Genomic DNA, 23171 nt, shown 5'->3' on the forward strand with positions numbered 1-23171 from the left:
TAACTAGAAATCAATCTCCAGTGTAGCCTGCTGGCTGAGAAATCCCAGCCCATCATGTTGATGTTCACACAGTTACTTGGAGCCTCCTTTGTACCTAGTGTCCTGTGTTGGTATGACAAGCAGGGAAGTCTCTAAGCCACTCTGCCATCTGCTCATTCAAAGTAAGAAAACAAACAAGATACACACAAATAATAATCAGTGCCTACAGCATTTCTTTGGGGAACTCAAATGGTGTGATATGTTACCAGTGTGACCCACAGTATCCTTTCAATACACTCTCTATGCTGTCAATTGCAATGGAAGTCAGGTTGTGTAATCAGTGGTCTCCATTTGAGTTCACAGCCGAAGTTCTACGTCAACCTTTTCAAATGTTTTTATATACTGCACTCACGGTGGATGCATCTTTTTTTTTTTTCTCATTTTTGCAACACAACTGTGGGTATTATCCAAAAATAGCTGACTGTTAACTAGACAACTAGCCAGATCTATAATGCTCCATGTGGACTCTGGCTGGTACATCTCCATCTGCACAGCCTGCTGCCTACCTGTTTTGAATTATGGAGAGTGAGGAGGGGAATGCAAGAGTCAAGGGTGCAGTGGTGTAGGCTGCACAGCTCTTGCTCTAGCGAGGGAGACATTTTTCTCTTTTATGCTTTGAGGGTAGCTGATGATATGGGACCCCGACCAACCTCTTCACTTGAAAAGTGTTTCCGGATGAAGAACACCTGACCCAGAGTTCTCTGAGTACCAGGTGTAGACTTGATTGCCTTCAGGTGTCTTGATGTTATTTGTACACATGGATTTTAGTTCTTTCCTGCTTTTGTGTCTGCTTTTTTTTCATATACTTCAAAACTTGAATACTTATTTTTTAATTTTGTTTCATTAAATAGTATACCATTCACTAAGCCAATAAAAGTTTCACAGATAAGCTAGCTGTAATCAGATTTTTCTCTGTATGACATTAGGTTTTAGCTAGTAACACCAATCCACTGTAGTGTGAGTAGCTGAAGGGCCAGGTCTGAATTCTCTCCAGGACATGGACTGTGTCTCCACTTACTTCATTGCCATTGAGCTATTTTTAGGAGATTATGTTTTTCCATTATTCTTTCTTCCCATCCCACCTTGTTCACAGTATATGTCGTATTTTTTTTAAAAAAAAAACTAATTTGCTTTTATATTTCAGAACCCAAGTTAGAAATTTCCAGTGAACGGACTTCTTCATGACGCCGTTTCCTGTTCTGTGCTCTCTCTGCAAGCAGAGATTTGAGAAAATGTAAAGGTGGGGCTATGCCATTAATGATTATTTTTTCTAAAAAACATAAAAGCTTATTTGTTTTTATTTTATGTGTATCATTGTTTGTTTGCCTATAGGTATGTTCACCATGTGCATGGCAGTGCCCACTGAGTCCAGAGGAACATGTCGGCTCCCCTGGAATGGGAGTTACAAGGGACGGTGCGCTATCTGTTGTGGGTACTGGTCTCTGAACCTATAAGTAGCTGTGTGCTATCTGTCCTGGGTACTGGATTCTGAACCCTAGAGCCTCTGGTAAAACAGTAACCATTCTTAAGCTGCTGAGTTATCTCTATAGCCTCCTTGTTACCCCAAAGTATAAAATGACAGCTCTGTTGTGTGTGACAATACATATAACCTTCTTTAATTGGTTCTTGATTGACACATGCATTCCACTTTAAATCCAAGTAGCGACAAGGTATATAATAGAACTTCTATTATAAAAGTCCTTGGGAGAAATTACAGCTGGTATCCTTTCCAATACACTGCTTTGGTGCAGCGAATCCTATTTGAGGGTCAGCCTGAGACAGTATCAAAACAACTGTGCATACAGGAAAGAAATCAGGAGTGTGAGTCAAGGTTGATGTTCAACTGAGGATTCTCAAAATAGCCAATTTGACAAAAACTGCACTAATAAGCAATAAAATGATCTTAGGAAAGAATATTTAGGAGTCAAGATGATAGATGACAAAGACATGTAGTCTCACCTACTAGAAGGCAGTATATGCTCAGGCATACACAGCTGAATTTGGACAATGTCTATCTGTCTTCTTTTCCTCCCTGGCCATGCAGAGGTCATGGTGGAAGTACTCAGTCAATACCCGCAACACACATATAGGATATGCCTGGACTAGAATTAATCCCTAGTGAAGGAAGGGCCTGCTCCAGCTACATCTGTGATCCTGGAAACCCTGGTTCAGGGTTTGATGAAGTCACTGCTTCTGCCCAGCACTGCAAGACTGTCTTTACTTTCTTTCTTTCTTTCTTTCTTTCTTTCTTTCTTTCTTTCTTTCTTTTCTTTTCTTTTCTTTTTTTCTGTTTTGTTTTTTTCGAGACAGGGTTTCTCTGTGTAGCTTTGGAGCTAGTCCTGCTTGGCTCTGCCTCCCAAGTGCTGGGATTAAAGGCGTGCCCCACCACCACCCGGCTAGGACTGTCTTTTCATTGCCACAATTCACTGTAACTCACAGTGAAGATGAGTAACTGGTAGCAGAGCAGAAGGCAGACTGTTAATTGCCTAGCCACAGCATGGTGTGGAAGTTCCCAGAACGGACAATGGCCGGCAATTAACAATCCTAGACTAAATGGGTCCACTATCTCTGCTAAGAGATGAATACCTGAAAATTGAATTCTATTTCTTTGAACTTTGGAGTGATACTCTTTATAATCGAAGACACAAATATTAATCCAGATAAATAAAATAATGGTCCTGGAATAGGTTAAAAGGCATATTGGAGGGAATGGGGTATTTCTACAGCCTTTTAAAAATTACCTTGCCTATGGGTATTTGATCTGTATATGAAGCAACCTCAGCTGTTGCACTTACAAAGACAGGTCAAATTTGATGATAAAGTACATTAACTTAGAAGAGACTGCATGAAAATGTGAAGTATAATATGATGTTCATCTCGCAATAGTCACAAAAGAAGCCGAGCTTGTTAATACATCAACCATCCTAAATGTCTACAATATTGGTAATAAAAGCACAAAAATATAATAACTTAAAAAAGAAATCCTCTTTTGAAACACTACTTGCCACAGTGTTCTGCAGATGAAAAGCAAGTAGGGACCTTTAAAAAAAATTTATTATTATTATAGTCACAGATTCGCCCTCCAACGTTTTCTTTTGAGTGGACAGAAATGAGTTTCCTCTCTTAAAAAGGTGCTGTTTCAAACAATGTGTTTTCCTGTGATAAGAGATCTGTTTTAATGTCCTTACAAAAGGAGCCCTTCAAAATGGCACGTAGCAGGGGAAGGCATGAAACTTAGCAAATCACATTGATTACAGGAGGACCTCAAATTCTGTAAAATTGCTCCACCCCTTGTCAAGTCTTCTCAGGGATGTACATTATTATTCCCCTCAAGATTTATGTCAGATTTATTTGTTAGTTAGTCCTGCTTTATGAAGCAAAACAGCTCAAAGGGAATCTTTTAATTTTTTCCGAAGTTAGTAACCATCATCTTTACTGATCACAGAAAAAAAAAAAAAGACAAATCAGTGCATCCTCTGCCTAGAAATCTAATAATCAATTATTAGGTTGACTTTAGTGCATTTTCTTACTCTGTTTTCTCACACAGGTAAATTCTAATGTCCAGGATCTTATATTATTATACTAGGCACCCTCTATTTTAGAATTTAAGAAATATGTTTAACAGATACTTTTAATTTAGCCAAATGATTTGAAGAATATTCTAGAATTATTTTGTAGTGTTCTAGATTTAAATTGTGGTGTAATAATTTTATCATGATATAGGCAACAGCATCTGGTTCTTGGCCTCTTGTCTAACAATATACTAGACAAGAATTATTATTCCATAATTCACACCCTGTCGTGTCTTATTGCTTAATTAAAGCACAACCTCCTTTTCATGACAAGGAATTGGACTGTTAACATTATAGATGATTACCTAACCTAACATATTTTATTTTTACAGCCTCCTCTTTTCATGTACACAGGATGCTCCATCTCAGGTACATCTACCTCTGAAAACATGAAAAATCTGTTTGCTTAGTTACCTTCTGGCTACGGTACAAACCACCACTAGCAAAATTGTGGAGGAAATACGTGTTAGGAATTTGGAATTTAGATACAAAAACAGTTGCCCAATATCTCAAAGCAAATAGTATGTGTTGGCAATTGAGAGTTTAATTTTTTTTTTTTTTTTTTGCTATCAACCAGATTAGCAATAAGAAAAATGTATACATGCATGTTTTGTAAATAAATTTTGTAAATAAATGCATAGGTCACACACAGGAAAACCAGAGAAGTCCACTGAGGATCTCATCATAGAATAAGTAAATGAGTAGCTGGAGAGATGGCCCAGGACTTAAGAGCTTTGGCGGCTTTTTCACAGTACCAGAGATAGGTTCCTAGCATCCACATGAGGTGGTTCACAAACAATACAGGATCTGATGCCCTCTTCTGGCCTTCATGAGCACATGTTCCCCTCCCCCGACTCTTCTTGATCCTCCCCCAACCCCATGGCATACCTGCAGATACACACACGTGCAAACAAATAAAAATAAGTCTTAAAAACAAGAGAAGAATAAGTAGATGACAAAATCTACTCCATATTTCGCTTTCAACATTTTTTTGTTTCTGTTTGTTTTTTCCAGTGACAGGGATTTGAACCCAGAAACTTCACATGGTGGAAGGCACATATCACTGAGATATGACCTCAACATTCTATTTGTATTTGTTATACAGGTCAAACACATTGAACTCCCTTAAATTCACCTATGAATTTACTAATAATTTAATTCCAGTTTAATGTGAAACTACACTTTTCATGTTAGCACATTTTCAAATAAGGCTAGAACAATTCTTGAGGAAGAGAGGAGAAGAAATCAACGAAGAATTTCTGATTTTATTATATAACAAAACAGATCACCACGGTATAGGGATCAAAATAATTTGATTCTACAGCAGACCTGATGAGGGAAGTTCAGTGTCAGTCTGGACACAGATATGGACATGTACATTGTGCTGTTTAAGTTCCCAACTGGACACCTAACAGACCAAAATGGACTTAGGCCTCCATGTTCCTGATAGTCTTCTCTACATATATTGTTATATAAAATATATTGACTTTCCTTCTCAACTTTTCTGGATTATTAAAATAACCCCCTGACAAGCATTCTTTTCTGCCTCTCCTCCTCTTTTTTACAGGCTCACCATGACAACCAGGAACTACCTTTGAGAGAAGGGAGGACCAGTGGGAGAGTCGAAGGAAGAAGGCAGGTGAGCGGTGCAGGAGAAGAACAAATACAACAGTGTAGATGCATGCAGAGGGCACGGTGAAACACTTATCAGTGTATGTCAACAGAGTTGATTTAAAATACTCATCAGATTGTATCTGTCCTCAAATCCTCTGATCATTCTTATCCCAAAAATGTCATTTATAAACATCCCTTCTATGCAGTCCAGGAACTGTGGCAGTGGTGTGGTAGTCTGACTGACTTTCTCTTCCTTGCCTGCCATGCTAAAGAGAATTCCACGTGCTGTCCTGTCCACTAGGAACAGAAATCTTCCACAGATGGCCACAGGGTTTCTTCCTCAACCTCATTTAAATCTTACCTCAAACATCACTTTCTTATTTACCTGTAATCACTTTTTCTGTTTCAGTTTTTCATTTGTGCTTATCAGCATATTCCATCCACACACATGTGCACACACACATTTATTTACTGTGTTTTGATCTGTTCCTCCCCACAGGAAGGTCAACCCCACCAAGGACTAGAAAGTCACTTTATTTTATAATCTAGTTCAATTAATATTGAAATCTCACTAATATTTTTTTGCAAATACATACATGACACACAGATATATAAGGGGATATAAATTTTGATGGAAAAATTAAGAAATTATAACTGGTGTCTCTATTGGAGAAAAGAAACTTTTGTGAGTATCTGTGTTGTTTTTCTAACCATGAAAATCAATTCATTTCACAAGTCAAAATGATAAAAACAGGCAATAGTAAAAATAGGTGATTATGGAGTATTTGTTGCTTTTCCCTGTATATGTTTTCTTAAAATTGTTAAAAAATATTTAAAAATGAATTCACACAACCTTAAAAATTACAGTCGAGTAGTGAGCCTAGATATTAAACAGTAGTAGTACATTAATAAATTGTTCATATGGGTGGCTCCACATCTGAAGGGTCGTATGACTTCTAAGTGAAAAAGCAGGATACCTACTAAAACACCAAAGCACCAAACACAGGGTAAGTGTTCTGTGTGGAAGTTCAGGGAAGAGTCTACTGAAGTTTCATTGTATTGTGTGTGTCTAGAGCAGCTCAATGCGTGTCTCCCTATGTTCACTGTGTGACCATGACAAAATGCAGTAGTTAGGAACTTAGATGTGGTGGTCCATGTTCTAAAACAGAAGAGTGCAAGAGCTTATTTTATTAGCTTGAGTGATAGGCTATTACGTTAATGGTTTCATTTGAGGCAAGGTGGCCCCTGCTCATCATAATGCTGACTGGGCTTCATTTGGTAATGACTTATAGCTTTCTGTCAGACATCAGCACTGTAATTACCCAGCACAGAGGAAGAAAAAGTTAATACCCATGGAGTACATTTTATATACTTTTATACAAGGGTATCATCAATATAGTATTGCAAAAGTACCTTAAGTTTATTGTTAGCTAAATTAAAAAAAAATTGGATTCAAATAGAATTCTCTGCTAATGTTAGGAACATATGGCTACTTTATCTACTAATAAATATTTCTACAGATATGAGGCTATGGCATACACTGTGATGGCACCATTTTATAATTATTGAATATACAAATCTTGAGGGATTTGTATCATTTCAAGTATAAGTTCATAGACAACCACTTCAAGCATCACACATTGCTTAGAATATAATCTGGGATGCAGGGATGTTCTGAACATACAATTACAGAACAGGAAGGTAAACACTAGCCTTTGGAGGCATAGGTTTCCTGCTTCATTAGACTGAAATATTTGAACAGCAATGTTACATTATGTAAGTCTCACCTGCTTTGATACATTTTATCTGGATACTATTAGCCACTAACTTATAAAAAGTCTTTCAGGAAAGGAGCCTTCCTATATTCCCCCACCCCTGCCTCTTATTTTAGCCACTGTGAGATGTTCCTGAGGTAAAGGCAGTTAATGTTTTTTTTTGTTTGTTTGATTGGTTGGTTGGTTTTTTTTTTACAATGTTATCAAGTTAAGACTTTGTTGATGTTCTCGATTTTCACTTCTGATTTTTTTCTCACAGGTAATGATGTATTTTTGATAGAAAAGTGTCTATTTCATTGTGTTATTTGAAGTGGGCTTCCACGTTTTTCTTGAATGGTGAGGTACTGCAAAAGGCTGTGGGGCAGACAGAGATATAGTGGAGGCACAGATGCCTCTGACATTTGTGGGACATTAGATTCTAGGACAAGCCTGCACCTTTCCTTTCTTGTTCCTAGTCCACAACAGTTCCCTAAATATTTCATTAACCTACTTCTATTTTTTTAATATATTTTTCAAGTGTTAATTCCTGGCTATTTAGATTGAGTCTTAAAAGTCTAATAGATTCACACCCCCATTTTCTGCTAGTTTTTAATACTAATATTCATTTAATTATAGCACTTTATGTTTATTAATTACTTAATATAGCATTCCATTTTTCTTTTAAAATTTTTATGTAGTAAAGGCCTATTTATATTTTTTGAGTAGTAGATCTATTTTGGTAATGTGAAATAAAGAAATAATTTAATGTCTTATAGCCTAACATAGCTTAATGTCTTCATCTAAAGCAAATAGACCTCTAATCTATGAATTTTACTTTAGATTATTAAGATCCTATATTATGCCAAATAGTTTAACTAGATTTCAGGCAAGTAGGAGCCTTAGTATATTTGTCTGTTTCTTTCAGGATGAAATAAACATACAGGAACCATTTTGATATCATCAGTGGCTAAAACAGGTGATTAGGTGTATTTACAACAAGTTAAATTTCTGAAAACTAAATTTGAGGACCAAGATTGGATTTGATTTCAAACAATCTCTCCATAGCATATGCACTGGTTGCTAGGCAACACAATTTAATATCAACAGACGATGTCAAGTGATTTTTACATACTGTTATTGGCTTGCAACCCTTGTTGCATGAAACATGCAAGGAGAATGCGATTATTCAAATTTAAATGGTTATGTTAAAATGCTAATTTTTTTATAATTAAAAAAAAAAAAGCCCACAACACAAAACCTACATCTTAAAACTGAAGCAAAGAACTGCCTTCTGTGCTCATCAATGTGCAAGGGCCTGAGAAGTTCCTTCTCCACCCTTTGGGAAAGCATAGAACATATTGAGTAACTTTTAATGCTGGTCTACTCACCTAGCTTCTCGGATGAGTTGGCTGTGCAAAGCCTACATAGAGGCAGAGCTCAATTAGTGTAATTTATGTATCCTTGGACGTCAATCATTCCTGTTGAGAGGTGGGACTCACAGGCTCTCAGTGCATTAATTAAGAACCCATCTCAGCAGAGCCATCCTTCTACCTAAGGACCAAAAGGAAAGTTTTAATTAGATTTTTAAAAGCAAGTGTGTCATATATGAAAGCAAGTGTAGTTCTTTAGTTAGAATGGGAGGCAACAACTGGAAGGGAATATGCCAAACAATGCAAAAGGCTCTGGTCCTCGTCATCTGTGTCGTTATGAGAAAGAAGAGGAGGATCCAAATGAAGCCTTAGTTTCTACCTTGGACAGTCACTTCATGGGAATCACTGAAGTTTTGACTCTGTTGTCTCGTTGCCAACGTAATTATTGGACCCCTGTCTAATTATTGATGCAGAGTTGATGCTGATCGAGTGTAATTATGATGTGGAGGGCAGACTGTGGTTTCCTCTGATGGCTGCCTTTTGTTCCAGGCTAGCTTCTCATGTGCAAGGGACAGCACAAGGCAGATTCAGCAAAGGGGAGCCAGGGAACTTGCTCAACACATCAGTTTCCTTGGTCCAGTGATGGAGTGAGCGGGACTTTGCTTGCTAACCGAAAAACACAGGGACTCGGGAGAGGGAAAGACTAGCTGGGTTCACTGTTGTCAGCTGCTTGAGAGAGTCTGTTCTCCTGGAATGGCTTGTGTGAGGCCATCAAACACACTCTTTAGGGCTCACTTGGGAAATAATAGATACATTATTGATTAAAATATTTATAAATTCAGGGAGGGAAAACAAATTTTAAAAGCTAGTTCGGGTTCTAGAAGGGAAAGCTACCTACTAATAGCTATTAACCCTTCCCTCTCCATAATTAGAATGGGGCAGGGGGCAGAATAGATCTCTGAAAAACAAACAAAAGGGTTCACTGGTTTCCAAGAAAAAAAAATGATATTGTTGAAACCAAAGGGAAAAAAAATAGCAGAAGCATGGCAATATGTCCTCAGTGTGTAAGTTCTGAAATTTAAACATTCTGAATAATAAACACCAGGAACAGCAGAAATGTAAGATTTCTGCTTATTTTGGAAAGGTTACAGACAATAGGGAAATATAAACCTGATCACACGGAGCTCAAAATAAGGGGTGTGATAACATGAAGGTTTTTCTAGTAAATAGGACTGGTGCGATGGAGGGATGCTACAGATACCGAAGAATCTCTGCTCTTTGGCTCTAAAGAACCAGGAATGCTTCTGGTGCCTATCATTACGTCCACATTTTATTTTATTTTTTTTAAGGGAAGGTGTTTAGGAGAGCCTGCTACTGTATATATTGTAAATTTACCAAGCAACTAGCATACCTGACATGTTCTGAATACCAACAACAATCCCGACAAAAGGAACTCTAGATTTTACAGGTATATGGCTTGTGCAGTGTGTGTCTAAATGATAGGCTACAATGGAAGCCATACTATAAAGACAATTTGTCAAGAGAATAAAGCTAGAAAGCTGTGTCTCCTCATTTATGCTAATGTTCATAAAGATATTTTACAATCCTTTCTCGGCATTTTCCTCCTCACACAATTTCCCAGCCATTTTGCCTCATTTGTAGTGTGTATAATGTTTATTACACAATCCGTGTAGTAGCAGTCCCCAGGTACGAGTTGGCAATTGTGGGGGTTATACCAATCTTGTGTGCGTGATTAATTTACATAATATGGCTTCCTGCATTGGAAGACCATGATTGTGTTCTCTGATGCATATTTCTATTTCCACCTAAGCCAGAGAATATCACAAAGTCAAACTACCTCTTGGACATACTGTGTTTAAGGATGTCTAAATGTCTATATGTACAGCAGTGCATCTGGACATTAGGTCTGATTTGTTGACCCTAGGATTTTTTTTCCTAAGAAATATTTAAATTGTCTTTGTGACTGACTAAATAAAGAAAACTTTAAATTAACAAATACTTACTTCAGTCATTTTTTAAAAAGAAATATGGTGCCAACTCCTCTTATGTGCTAAAACAATTAAATTTAGCCTTGGGGATTGAAGGTTCTTAGACTAGCTATGGCTACTCCTTACATGGTCCTCATCAGTTCACATGTCCCACATTCATGGAGTAGGAACTCAGATGAAAGAATATGTGTCAGATTGGCTGTACATTTTTTTAAAAATGATTTTAGACAAATATAGGAATTTTATTAGTCCTTGTTAAGATCTAAATTTTAGTGTTTAGGGTTAAAAGAAACATTTTCTGAATGAAAATTTTATTGTATACTGGTAGGAATCTGACTTTTTCTGAGATTTCTTTCTTTCTTTCTTTCTTTCTTTCTTTCTTTCTTTCTTTCTTTCTTTCTTTCTTTTTTTTTTTTAGGTTTTGAGATAAGCTCTCCTCTGATCCAGGCTGGCCTCTGATGCCTGATTGTTTGGCCTCAGCCTCCTGACCACTGGAATCACAGGCATGAGTCACCAGGCCCACCTTGAAATAGTCATATTTGAATTTTTGGAAAGTTCTGTTAGAGATCCAGGTTGAATTGTAAGTGGGACAATGTAACCTTATAAAGTTTTGTGAATGGCTTTGGAATTGGTCTCCATAGTAACATGGCATTTTAAGGAAGACACCTTGGTCTGTTTAGAAATGGGTGGCCAATGGAAGATCAGACCTCATTATTGCCCCACTCAATATACACTCTAGGGAATTTATGTAATTTCTTTAAGATTATTAGGTTTTTCTCATGAATTTAAATAGAGCACAATCGACTTGGTATTATTTTTAATGATATTTGGGCATATACATTAACTATGGTTGTACGACTCTGGAAAGCGAAAATAATAGTTTTCATCAGTTAGGCAAGTGCATGTTTTGAACACGTAGGTATTTCATTCACTGAAATTAGCCAGGCTAGTATTTGTTAATTTACCACATGTTTTATGCTCACAGGACTCAAATCCAAAGGCAAATTGTAAGGAAGCTGTAGGTAAAATGACCCAGTTCTCTGCTGTCTTAACATTGGTGAGGAAGTGAGGAAGAGCAAGCTCATGTCTGACCTCCTTTACTTTTTCTGAGAAATTACATTAGAAGGAAGAGGAATTCCTCATCAGAATGTCTGTGAGGAAAAACAAAAAACAAAAAAAAAAAACAAAAGAAAGAAGACTATATAGGCATTAAGTTAGAACTATGAGTTCAGAAACACATGCAGAGTTAACACCTCAAATTGGGAGTTGTAAGAGTTTTTAGACGTAAACGCCAAATATCAATTTATTGTGTGTGTTAGATTGGTAATAGTTAAATGTATTATTGGAGTCTTTATTTCTACTGATGTGATACTATACAAAAGACTTAAAAAGCACTAATTCAATCCAGTAAAAGCAAATCAAATCTTACTCCACTAACTTAGGACAGTAGTTCTCAACCTCCCTAATGCTGTGGCCCTTTAATATAGTTCCTCATGTTATGTGACCTCTGACTGTAAAGTTATTTTGTTGCTACTTCATGACTGTTATTTTGCTACTGTTATGAATTAAAATGTAAATATCTGATATGCAATACCTGTGATCGAACCCCCCCCCCCCATAACCCACAGGGATCCACTGTCCTAGGATGTGTAGAGTTGGAGAACGATGCTGTTTTAATGCTTTGCAGTCTACTTGTTTAGATAGATTTCTTTTGTTCCTAGACTACATAGGCAAGTTGTCTGGGTGGGCTATCAGTCTTTTATCTTTGACATTTTATTATTTAGTTTTAATGCCGGAATATTTTATTGTACATGAGCCTAGAGGTTTTCTGCTTTCATGTGTTTATAAGACAGAATAATAAATAAATGATGATTTAGCCCAGTGTTAATATCAGGATTGCAGTGAGTTTCAGATTTCTTAAACCTTTCCCCAATCCTGATGGAGGAAAACCAATGAGCTTCCAGTGACTTTTTTGACATTTAAATTATTAGAGGAAAAGCAATCCTTAAGTTTTACAGACATTGGGTTGTGCAAGTGTTGTCAAGTAGTGCTTACTGGTACTGCGGGGTGAGTGCCACGTTGTTTCCTGTGATGATTTTATCACCTAATAATAATGAGAAGAGCTCATGAATTGAATCATGAATTCTCTTTGGGACATGGCCTAATGTAAACTTCAAATTTAAATAGGATCTCTTTATATTTGTAGTTGTCAAGAGCACAACTACCAAACTATTCATACACTTGGACAGTGAAGTAATAATAGTGGAAGAATCGGAGGGAATCCCCAGTTATTTAAGAAAATACGACTGTTTTATGTAATGAGCATTTTACGTTTCCCTGTAATTCTACATGTGCATGCTAGCATATGTTCTCTATGCATGTTAACTACATCCTTATTAATTTAAATGACTTACTTTAAAGGACAGAAAGTTGGAACTTTTTAATATTCAACAAATATTCAATATTTCCAAATAATCTTGTAAATGTCATGACATTTGAAAAGATTTGCTTTTGTGGGGCCATTTCTTTGAAGTTCTTGTAGAAACTATTCCCAGGAGATTTGAAATAGATATCTTTTAGTTATTCTCTGATGTTTTCTCATATTCTCTCAACAGTGAAGGTACATATCTCTTACTTTTTAATTTTTCTGAATTCCAAAGAAAAGGGAAAAATTGTAGAGAAATAGTTTCATTACTCTGAAAAATCTTAATCTTAAAACTTGTTTAACTGGTTCTTTTTTGATATAAAATATAAATATCTTTGACAATGTATTTTATAATCAATATTAGGTGAGCAACAAATATCTGATTATATGTATACATAGGTATGCATACATTCTATAAATTTAATCCCAATGATGGCTAATCTCAACTGTCAACTTGATGAGCTCTAGAGTCACCAGGGAGATAGGCCTGTAAGCATGCTTGTGGGGGAGTATTTTGACTAGTTTCTTTGAGGTAGGATGACCCAGCTCTGTGGTGGGAACCGTTCACAGGACTGGAATTCTTGAATGCCTAAAAAAGAGCAAGTTATCTAAGCAGATCAGTCTATCTCTCTACTGTCTGACTGTGGACACAATATAGACCACTGTCCTCAAGCTCCTGCCGACAAGATGAATACACTATACATCCCAGAACTGTCAGCCAGAAATAAACCCTTTCTCCTTTAAGTTACATTTTTTATCAGGGTATTTTATCATAGCAACAGAGAAAGCAATGAATGCAATGCCACACACTGTTAGTAATAAGGGACGTTAACACATGAAGATAGAGGGCAGGTAGAAGGGGAGGCCTGAGGGACTGACACTTCTATTTCCTCAATGAACTTTCACTGGCCCCTTCATAAGTAGCAAGCACCATGTTGTATTCAGAGAATGAGGAAAAATAAGCACACTAGGGGAGGAACCTGTCCTCATTAAAGCATTTATTGTTCTATATAGATACAGAGAGTTCTTACTGAAGATCTCAATATATTCTTACCTAGTCCGTTTCCATAGTTACCCATTTTAATGGCATCCTGACACTATTATCTGTTCTGGGGTGTTCACTTTTCTAAAATGTTAGAATATATATTTTTTTTTTATTGAAGTCTGATTTGACACATAAGATGAGTGAAAAAAGCAATTCTAAATTACTCCTAGGCATTCAGTTTAAAGAGAAAATTTCAAAGATACATTTATGGCTTAATAATTAAATCTGGGTGAACATGCCTGCTGGGGACCTCTACAATAATGAAACGGAGTGGCAGGTTTCAAACCCCAAACAAAGGACGTTTTCTTTCAAAGATTTGAGTCACAGCATATTAGTATTTAATTGGTTTTGCATTTTTAAATGCATAATGTCAGAATTCCTTGGTAAGAAGTTTTGGATAATTATTCAGGTACAAGCTGAGAAGAAGTGAATAAGAATCAAATTGTTAACATCACTCTTTAGCAGGGACTCTAAGTGTCTAAAAAACTCTAATCCCAAATCTGAAGTTTTCCCTTTCTTCAACACTGTGATCCATAAGATAATCTGCCTTCTACAGACTGGCCTGAGGCTAGGAGCCTGGGAATAAGTGCTGAGAACATGCATTAAAGGCAATCTGGAGAGAGTATTGATGTTGGCCAATGGATCTTTCTTATACTCAAGTTTGATTTAGGACAAATTATAGGAGAAGCTAAGAGTAGTATGCTTGAGTTCAGAACTTATATTGACTTTCTTGTAACATTAATTATCCTTTGTTTAATCAAATGGTCACAGAAAAAAATGACACTAATCTAGAATCTAAGGGGCAACTGGGATTACAAATGGATATGTTGACCAAGTCTTTCAAAGTCACTCCCTATACGGGCTATCAAAAGATTATGAAAAAGTAACTCCATTTTCAGGTCACGTTTTGCCATAAGTCCCTTTCAGGTGATGAGACGTAATCACATTTATATCTATTTACACTTGCTTCTGTTCATCTATGTATCTTGGCTTCAGAAGCCAAGGAAGAATAAGAGTTCACTTCACTCCATGGAAACAGCCTTAATTGAAAGAAATTCTTACATGATTATTTTAAGTCCAGAGGTCTAAGGACAGAAAGGCACTCACAGTCTTCATGGGCATTCCAGGCCATATAAAATCACAGCGCTTTAGAGTACTCTCCCAACAGCAAGGCAAGTCTAATTTGTGTCCATTCTCCTCCCTCATTTCCTTCTCAATAAATAATGAATAAGCCAACAATGGGGCTTGCTGACTTCCTAATTCTTCTTATATGCAAAAATTATCTGCTGGAAATAAATTAACGTCTATACAATAACGTCTGCAAATGGCTTGAAAGTCATTTGGTGGTTCTTAAGATGCTGTGTATGTTCTGTTTTATTTCTGAGCCAATTAATCACTCCATTCATCTCCCTGTTCTATGCCTACCCTCTCCCCACTCATCCCCACCTCTAAACAATCCCTTCCCCACCAAAGGAGCTGGAGAGCCCTTCCATTCTTTTTGACTCTCTTATCTTGATTTGCTATCCAATTTCCCATTAATTAGAACACAGTGACACAGCAATGGGGTAATTGCAGATATCATGCCAATCTCTCGTGGAAAACTCTTCTAAAAGCAAACACAATTGGTGATTATGTAAAGTTGGTATCTCTGCTGATTACAACATTATCTGATTTACAAAAAGGATATTTTGGGTAAGCAGAATTTCAAACTCGCTGCTGCTTAGCCATTTAAGTACCATTATATTTTTTTTCCTATTGTGCCTACCATCTTAAAAACATGAGGTTACACACTTCTGTACATTAAGTAATGTACACAGGAAATAAAAAAGATAATCCAAAATAAGTTATTAAGACGTCTCCAAAGATCCAATGGAGTGGGAGTGAGATAGTCTCCTTTCATTGCATGGCTTCAGAACACTGTTTTCCCGGAGTCATGGAAATCTTGCTGCTATGGTTCCACAGGACCAGTCCCTTCATGTACTCTGGCAGGTCATAGATGGGGTAGATGTTGGAGTGAGCCCACTCCAAAAGGAGTTTCAGTGAAGGTCCAGCATTGATGGTATATCAGAAGCCAGTGTACTTGAACCAGATCAACATCTCATTGCAATGAACATTTACAAGTAGAGTTGAGTGATTGAAAAGGTATATTGTATGACACACCGCAGCTCCCAATGCCACTAAGACAAATGAAGAGATGTTGGAGAGACGGGAAAGACAGAGGAGAAAGTGGCTGTTTTTGTTGTTTGTTTGTTTTGAATTAATATATTTCTAATTTTCTCTTTTTGGGGGTCACTATGGGGGTGAGGGGCATGTAAGGAGGGACTGGGAAATGAACAGGATTAGGGTATATGATGTGAGGATATATGATGTGAAATTCCCAAAGAATCAATAAAAAAATATGTCTTAGAAAAAGAACACTATTTTCTGTCTGGGATGACTTTTTTGTCATGGTCTGTTGGCATTTTCCTGTCCTCATATACATCTTATCTGTTCTTCTAGCCCCACTATCTCCCAGCACCTATCCAGACAATTCTGTCAGTCACCATTGATGTTAGATTTCCTGCTTCAGATTGTAATGAAAACAAATTGGAAACTAACTAAGGAAAGATTTGACAACTAATTTTGTGCTCAATAAGGAAAATATATGCAGAGTGTTTTTTTTTTCTTCTTCTTCTTGGATTCAGATTCTTTTTTCCTTTCCCATTTAATTTTAGATTCCTTCTGCCTTTGAGGACTTTATGCAAGTTTGAGATTGATATATAAGTAAAATACAGCCTGACCATATCTCATCAATCTTCTATACTCTTGAGTTATAGAGCTTACTCTGGTGCCCAAGGTCATACAACCAGGGCAGAACCACTGCAGCAGCCCTACTCAGAGGAAAACGTATCATAAAAATGTACATGTGTCTCTTTACTACTGTTTTGCTATATAGCACGAGTATTAAGCCGCTATGACTTCATTTTATTTCATATTTGTGTACTAAGCAAAGAGATTGCTTATTTGTTTTAGTCATCCAACTTTGGGATACATAAGAAAATTCCTATTACTAAAGCCATATTAATCTAACACATTAAATGAAGAACATCTACTACCTTGAATAGTCACTGAATACATTCTTATTGAAATGAACGGAACTTTATTAAATATACTTCCTTATTGAAAAACGTTTACTCACACCTCACCAGGAACCTTCACTCATATTAAAATTCAGCAGGGATTCCAAAATCTAGAACATTTTTGCCTATTTTATTAACTAATAGAGCTTTAAAAATACTTACTTATCTTACTTTTATAAATATATCTTTGGCAGTTTCCAATTTTTGGCTCCTTTACAAACTAGATTTAATCTTTAAAAGGATCAACAAACTGTAAGTTGTAGGTGTGACATAAATCAGTTCTACAAAAATGATTTGAATAATTGTAATGTATATCAAATACATGGTTTTATCTGGGTGGTCTACAACTCATAGTGTCGAATAGGATTCTTATGTTATCTTCTGAAATTCCCATCTTTGCATACTGCAAACTGATACTGAAGGGCTGTCAGATGCATATGAAGACCACAGATCTTATCATCTTAAACACACAAACGTTGTGAGTCGTATTTTTTCTTTGAGGTCTGCATGGCTTCAACCACACAATTTAATTTTGAGAGTTCCATTAGCTACATGCACAAACCATGTACAAATCACAGCACAGGATTCTGTATATTGGTTGTAAGAGTTAGAACGTATTAAGTAATAAAGGTATGAAAACATATTTGTTCTAACTCTAGAGAAACTATACATATTAAACAAGAAAAACCTAGTGTGTCAGAGTGGAAGTTTCCTTCCATCTGCTTCAATTTCTTCTTGTAGGCTTGCATCTGTCTAGGGAAGAATTTTCTCTCCTTTCCTGGAGGTAGGGTGGCCATGTATATGACTGGATCTGAAAGAATGCAAGCTTTTCTCTATCACTGGACCTTGGCTTTTCTCCTATTTTTATTGCATGGAAGATGGATATAGCAGTGGCCTTTTTCTGACCAAAAGGACGTTAATAACATCCATGGAGTGCCAGAGCCAGGTAGGGACATTGGTTCCCTGAATGACCCAGTGAGATGATGCTAGCCCAGACTAGTTACACTGTCACATCAAAGAGGAATGCAGCCTGTATTATTTAACAGATTGTTCAAGGGTTTCCTTTGTAATGTAAGTTAACCTTTTCTCTAATACATCTGTTCATGGTGTGGCTACAAAAGCTTCTCTGAAAGGCAAAACAAACAAAACAACCTGGTAGCATTTTCAGATCCCTCTGAAGGGTATGTCAAGGCTTTCATGTTCTGGAGTCCCTTCATGTTAGCTGGTCTTCTGCCCTTGCTTTCCCTTGTTCTTCAGAGGGATGCTGGAGGAGAACAGAGCAAACATTGGGACATTTCTTTACAGGGATCCTGTGAGAAGCATAGATAGATGATGTGACTTCACTCCTCTTTATTTACCTGGCTTCTACAGTCTTTTCTGATCTGTTGAGGGCCAGACCAACTATCATCTCCTCCAGAAATTATTAGCACTTTTTGATGTTGACATGACTTTTTTGTTTTGCATTGTTCTCAGAATTATAACTCTATGTAGAGCTTCCTTGCATTTCTTAAAACGCCATGTGAACCTTTGTTATCCTTTATTAAAATATAGTGGTCCTCACAAATGATTTATTTAGAGTTTACTGTGTAGAATTATTGGTGTTTTATAGGTAATTAAAATATCATAAATACATGTTGATTATGATAGTGAATAAGTTTGCATTTATTAAATAATTAAAATAATATATTTAAAAATCAACTTAATGGGTCTTGTATATGAAATATTTATAGTTTTTTTGAAGCTATATAAGCCAATAATAATGTTTCTTTGCATTCAATATAGACATGAATAAGTATTAGATAAAACAATCTTCCTTTTAATTTAACAGTATCATATCTTTTTATATCCAGGTAAAAATTTAAAACACAAGAATGCACAAACTTTAGCTACTATAATACTGTTAATCACATGAAGATCATCTGACTGATCTAATTTGGGAGGGAAAAGCCTATAAGCAATTAAAAATTACTTGTGATTTTCACTCAGTGACTCTTATTTGCTAGATCTGAACATAAAATCAAGTGTCCCCTATCAAATTAAGTCATAATAGTTCCTTGATTCTTAATTAACATGAGGGCTAGCTAGCTATCAAACCTGTAAGTTGGCTCATCTTTGTTAGCTGACCTCAAATCACACTAGAATGTGAGGATACATACTAACATACCTGTTTATGTAGCATAGCCAGATATTTGTCTTAGCCATCCTGATGGACAGTTAATAACCACTGTGCCTCAAACTTTGGATTTTTTCCTAGGAATATAATTTTTCTCAGGAAATGCTTTTCCCCTAAGAACAGAAACAGCCACAAGAAGGTCCTAAATAGGCCAGGGAACTGACTCCAACTTCATATACAATCCATTTTCTGAGCTTTGTCTTCTGGTGGAGAGGTACTCTGACCATAGAGATGCTATTCAACCAAATATCACAGTTTTTTATATGTGTATGTGATGTGTGTGTGTGTATACATATTGTGTGTGTGTATATATATACACACACACACACAATATGTATATCCTAATGCTTACACATTTGAGAATCATACAGAGAATCCATAATATACATTATGAATCTCATAATTGTCATAATTTGTAACTTAAGAATTTTTCAGACTTCCAGAATATGTTTTGTGAGCTTCTCGGGGAGAAAAGACACTAGTCTTCTTACCCAGGACTAGATCCTTCATGCTACAATAGCAGCAAGACAAGCTGTGACCACTGGTGTAATAGGGCATGAATATTATGGTGTCCTGAATGGATTTGAGGCTTGCTTCACAGGAGGGAATTCATGCCTGAAACTGTAAACCTGGTTGAATGCTCATAGCTAGAGAGCTTGTAGGCCAAAAGACACTTCTATTGTTATTTTGCTAAATGGACATAATGTCAAATTGCCTTCTAAATACTTACAATGCAACCACAGACCTTGGCTGCTCTTAACTCTGGTCACTCACTGAAGCTTCTTTTTGCAGTGGGTAACAGTCAATGAAGAGATTCATAACTCATTAAAGTGCTGAGAATAAGTGACTACGATTGCGGAGCCCCAGATGGACTGTCTTTATTGCTCCCCCATGTCCCTCAACCCTGTTGCAAGATTCACAGAAAAGAATGGAGAAAGAATGTAACAGGTAGAGAATATGGGTGAGTGCCCAGAGCTTCTGGATATGACACGACTGACTACCAAGCTCATGAACTCAGATCAGCTGTGGTTACCTGCAAACACCTGAGAACTATAAAGACAGCCACAATTCCAGCATGGGCCCTATCCCTAACTGAGGAACTAGTGACAGCTGATAGACACTGTGGGGGATGGGGAGGTGGGGGATGGAGAGGGCCAGGGGGGGGGGGATGGAGTTTGCGGGGAGACAATCATTCTCTGGTAGTGTGGCCATTGCTAGGTTGCCTGCCTCAGGGATGACCCCACACTTATGCAATATAAGAGTGGAGAGGTGAGGGGTGGTATTTTGCTGTTTATGTATATGAAATTCTCAAAGAACAAATATTTAGAAAATGGTATTGTTTCTAATATTGGAAAAGCTGATCTCCTTTGAGGCTCACAAAACTCATGTTAAAAAGACAGACTGACTAATATCTCTCTCTCTCTCTCTCTCTCTCTCTCTCTCTCTCTCTCTCTCTCTCTCTCTCACACACACACACACACACACACACACACACACACACAATGCTAAGAAAATATTACAACCTCTTAATAAGTAAATAAATAAAACTAAAGAAGCAGAAACATCCAAAGTGCATGATACTAAATATCTGCAAAAAAGCTAGTTCTCCCTAGGGTCACATTTAAAGTCAACATGTACTAGCTAATGAGAAGCATTTCCATTTTGTATTTTAGTTTCCAACTTTTAAGTATTAACAATTAACCAATGGAGATTAGACATCCAAAGAAGCTTTTAGTATAAAAAAGAGATGAAAACAAACAAGTAAACAAAAGCTCCAAATTAAATGACACTGTTCAGGAGAAAACAAAGCTTTAAAATACATTAATTCCCTCCAAGAGACAAAGTATTTCATCCATTAAACAAAAGCAGTATGCTATTAACCATAAAATATATTTTGAAGAAAAAAGGAGCTTCAGGGACTTGAAATATACAGAAATGAGAAACTCAATAGAACTTTGCAAAATAAAACTGCTGTAATCTGAAACAAAAAGGAAAACAGAAACTCAACATTAGTGAACTCTTACAGGAGTTAAAATGCCTAGAAATAGAAAACAGAAAACACAAAAGAGGTAATTGCTATCTGGTAAGGAATGGAGAAGGCCTTGCTGTTTTACTAGAGAGGTGACAGGTTAACCTGCTGTAGATTCATACACAAACACTGCTAGGAGGCATTAAAGAAGTGAATAATTTATTAGAGAAAAAACAGGAGCTGGAAGAGCATCTTGTGCTGGTTTGCTGTGTTCTGAACCCTAGAAGGCACCATGATAAAGGCTACCTCTTCTTTCTGTGTGCCTCACTAGAGAGGTATTCCCAATTTCTGACTCTAGTTTTTTTCTATAAGAATATTTGTTAATTCTTATACTGAACTTGCAAGTCATGGCTGAATGCAAGCGAATACTTCAAGGGATAAAGAGAAGCCTTCATTGGGATGACTCTGAAGAAACGTGTCTTGACATTTCTTTGGAGCAATACCATTTTCTCTACTTTCCAAGGCTTATCATGAACAGTGCTTTTCTATCAAAATGCCTGGACAGTAATAGTCTAGACGATGAGAAGCCAGTGGAGAAAGGAACCCAAAGAACTCAATAAAATAATTCAGTAATATTCCCAATGACATTTAGTTCTTAGCCTTATAGATAAACATAAAACATAAAACCTCTCTAGTTCCTATCACACTGGTGTTTCAGAGTTTGTAGATAAGCTAAAACTACAACATACTACTTAGGATATTGAAGTTACACTTCACACAATGGAAAAAGGAAAATTAAGAATTCTGCAAAGCAGAACAGCTAACACAGGAAGAGAAGAATCAGTAGCTCAAACAAATCTGTTAAGGGGGAATTCTGGGAAGACAGCTTCATGCTAGGTACAATGGACAACCAGTCCAGAATACAAAGATTTAAGGTATATTATTTAAAATATTTGTCTGTGTATGCCTGTGCCCATGTATGTACATTCATGTGGACCAGAGATCAACTGTGGGTTTGATTTCTTTGGTTAAAGATGGGGCATCTCATTGGCCTGAACTGTCCCATTTAGCCTTGGCTATCTAGCTCCCACACCCCATCGATCTGCCTACCTCTTATTCCAAAGTTCTGGTACTAAAAGTATGCACCATTACATCTAGCCTTTGGGCATGGGTTCTGAGTACCAAACTCAGATATTTGTGCTTTCACAAGCACTTTAATGAGTCATCTCTCCAGCCATGGATTTAAGAGAGAAATTGAGATCATTGATAATTGATCTTAGCTATTAACTAGATAAATCACCATGGAAACAAAACTCTGGTCATATCTATAAAGGCCTTTGTAGATTAGGTTGAGGTGGCAAGACCTACTCTAAACATTTATGGTACCATAGCATGGCCTGGGAGTCTAAGCTGAATCATAAGGAAAAGCAAGTTGAGACTAAGTATTCACCATTCTCTGCTTCCTGACTGTGGATGCCAGGTACTCACTACTATTCATTCTGCTGCCAAGCCTTCCCTCCATAATGTTGTATATTCCCTTGAACTGTAAGGCAATAGCTTCAAGTTGCCTTTTATCAGGCATTTGTTTACAAGAAGAAGGAAGCAAATAATACATACTCAATATTCCTTATCATATTCAGTATCATAGCATGATCACTTAAAGTGAGGACTGGTTGCCCAGTAGAGTCTGAACTAATCATTGCTTTATGTGACTTGATGATTTTCTGATGATGTTTTTGATCTGTCCTCTGTGCCTTTGTTTTGGCTAGTTGGTAGGTTAGATTCACATATTTTAATTTATCAGTTATTTAGCCATGGTCAAATACTGGGGAAGTTTGTTGAGCAGAGAAGCCTCTCCCACCCTACCTTTCCCCTTTCCTCTGATATGGATTAGTTCCTATTATCTGTGCTGGTATCAGGCTCTGAGGTAACACCTTCTCCTCCAGACATAGCAAACTCAAGTCAAGTGAATCCCATTAGAAACCTCCTTTCAATGATGTATTGTTCACTTAATATCCTCCAATGTCTCTTTTAAAATTAGTTTGAATGAAGCATAAGAATAAAGTTTTATTGGGGTCAAAC

At 36.8% G+C, this 23171-nt stretch overlaps 1 protein-coding gene and 1 long non-coding RNA gene across 7 annotated transcripts in view; one reads left to right on the forward strand and one right to left on the reverse strand.

Moving 5' to 3' along the window:
* The window catches only part of Tenm3 (teneurin transmembrane protein 3), a 2620641-nt gene that overhangs the window by 1003560 nt on the left and 1593910 nt on the right, over positions 1 to 23171 (reverse strand). For all 6 annotated transcript variants that reach the window (XM_036166444.1, XM_036166440.1, XM_036166445.1 and 3 more), the window contains one exon: positions 8368 to 8530. The gene's annotated coding sequence lies outside the window, so the exon portion shown is untranslated. The remainder of the gene's footprint in view (positions 1 to 8367; positions 8531 to 23171) is intronic.
* On the forward strand, positions 1229 to 20044 carry LOC118568905. Its single transcript, XR_004943000.1, has 4 exons — positions 1229 to 1279; positions 3944 to 3980; positions 5179 to 5250; positions 19913 to 20044. It is a non-coding gene; the product is annotated as an uncharacterized LOC118568905 (long non-coding RNA).

Source organism: Onychomys torridus, chromosome 17 (assembly GCF_903995425.1).
Source record: "Onychomys torridus chromosome 17, mOncTor1.1, whole genome shotgun sequence".
Taxonomy (NCBI): domain Eukaryota; kingdom Metazoa; phylum Chordata; class Mammalia; order Rodentia; family Cricetidae; genus Onychomys; species Onychomys torridus.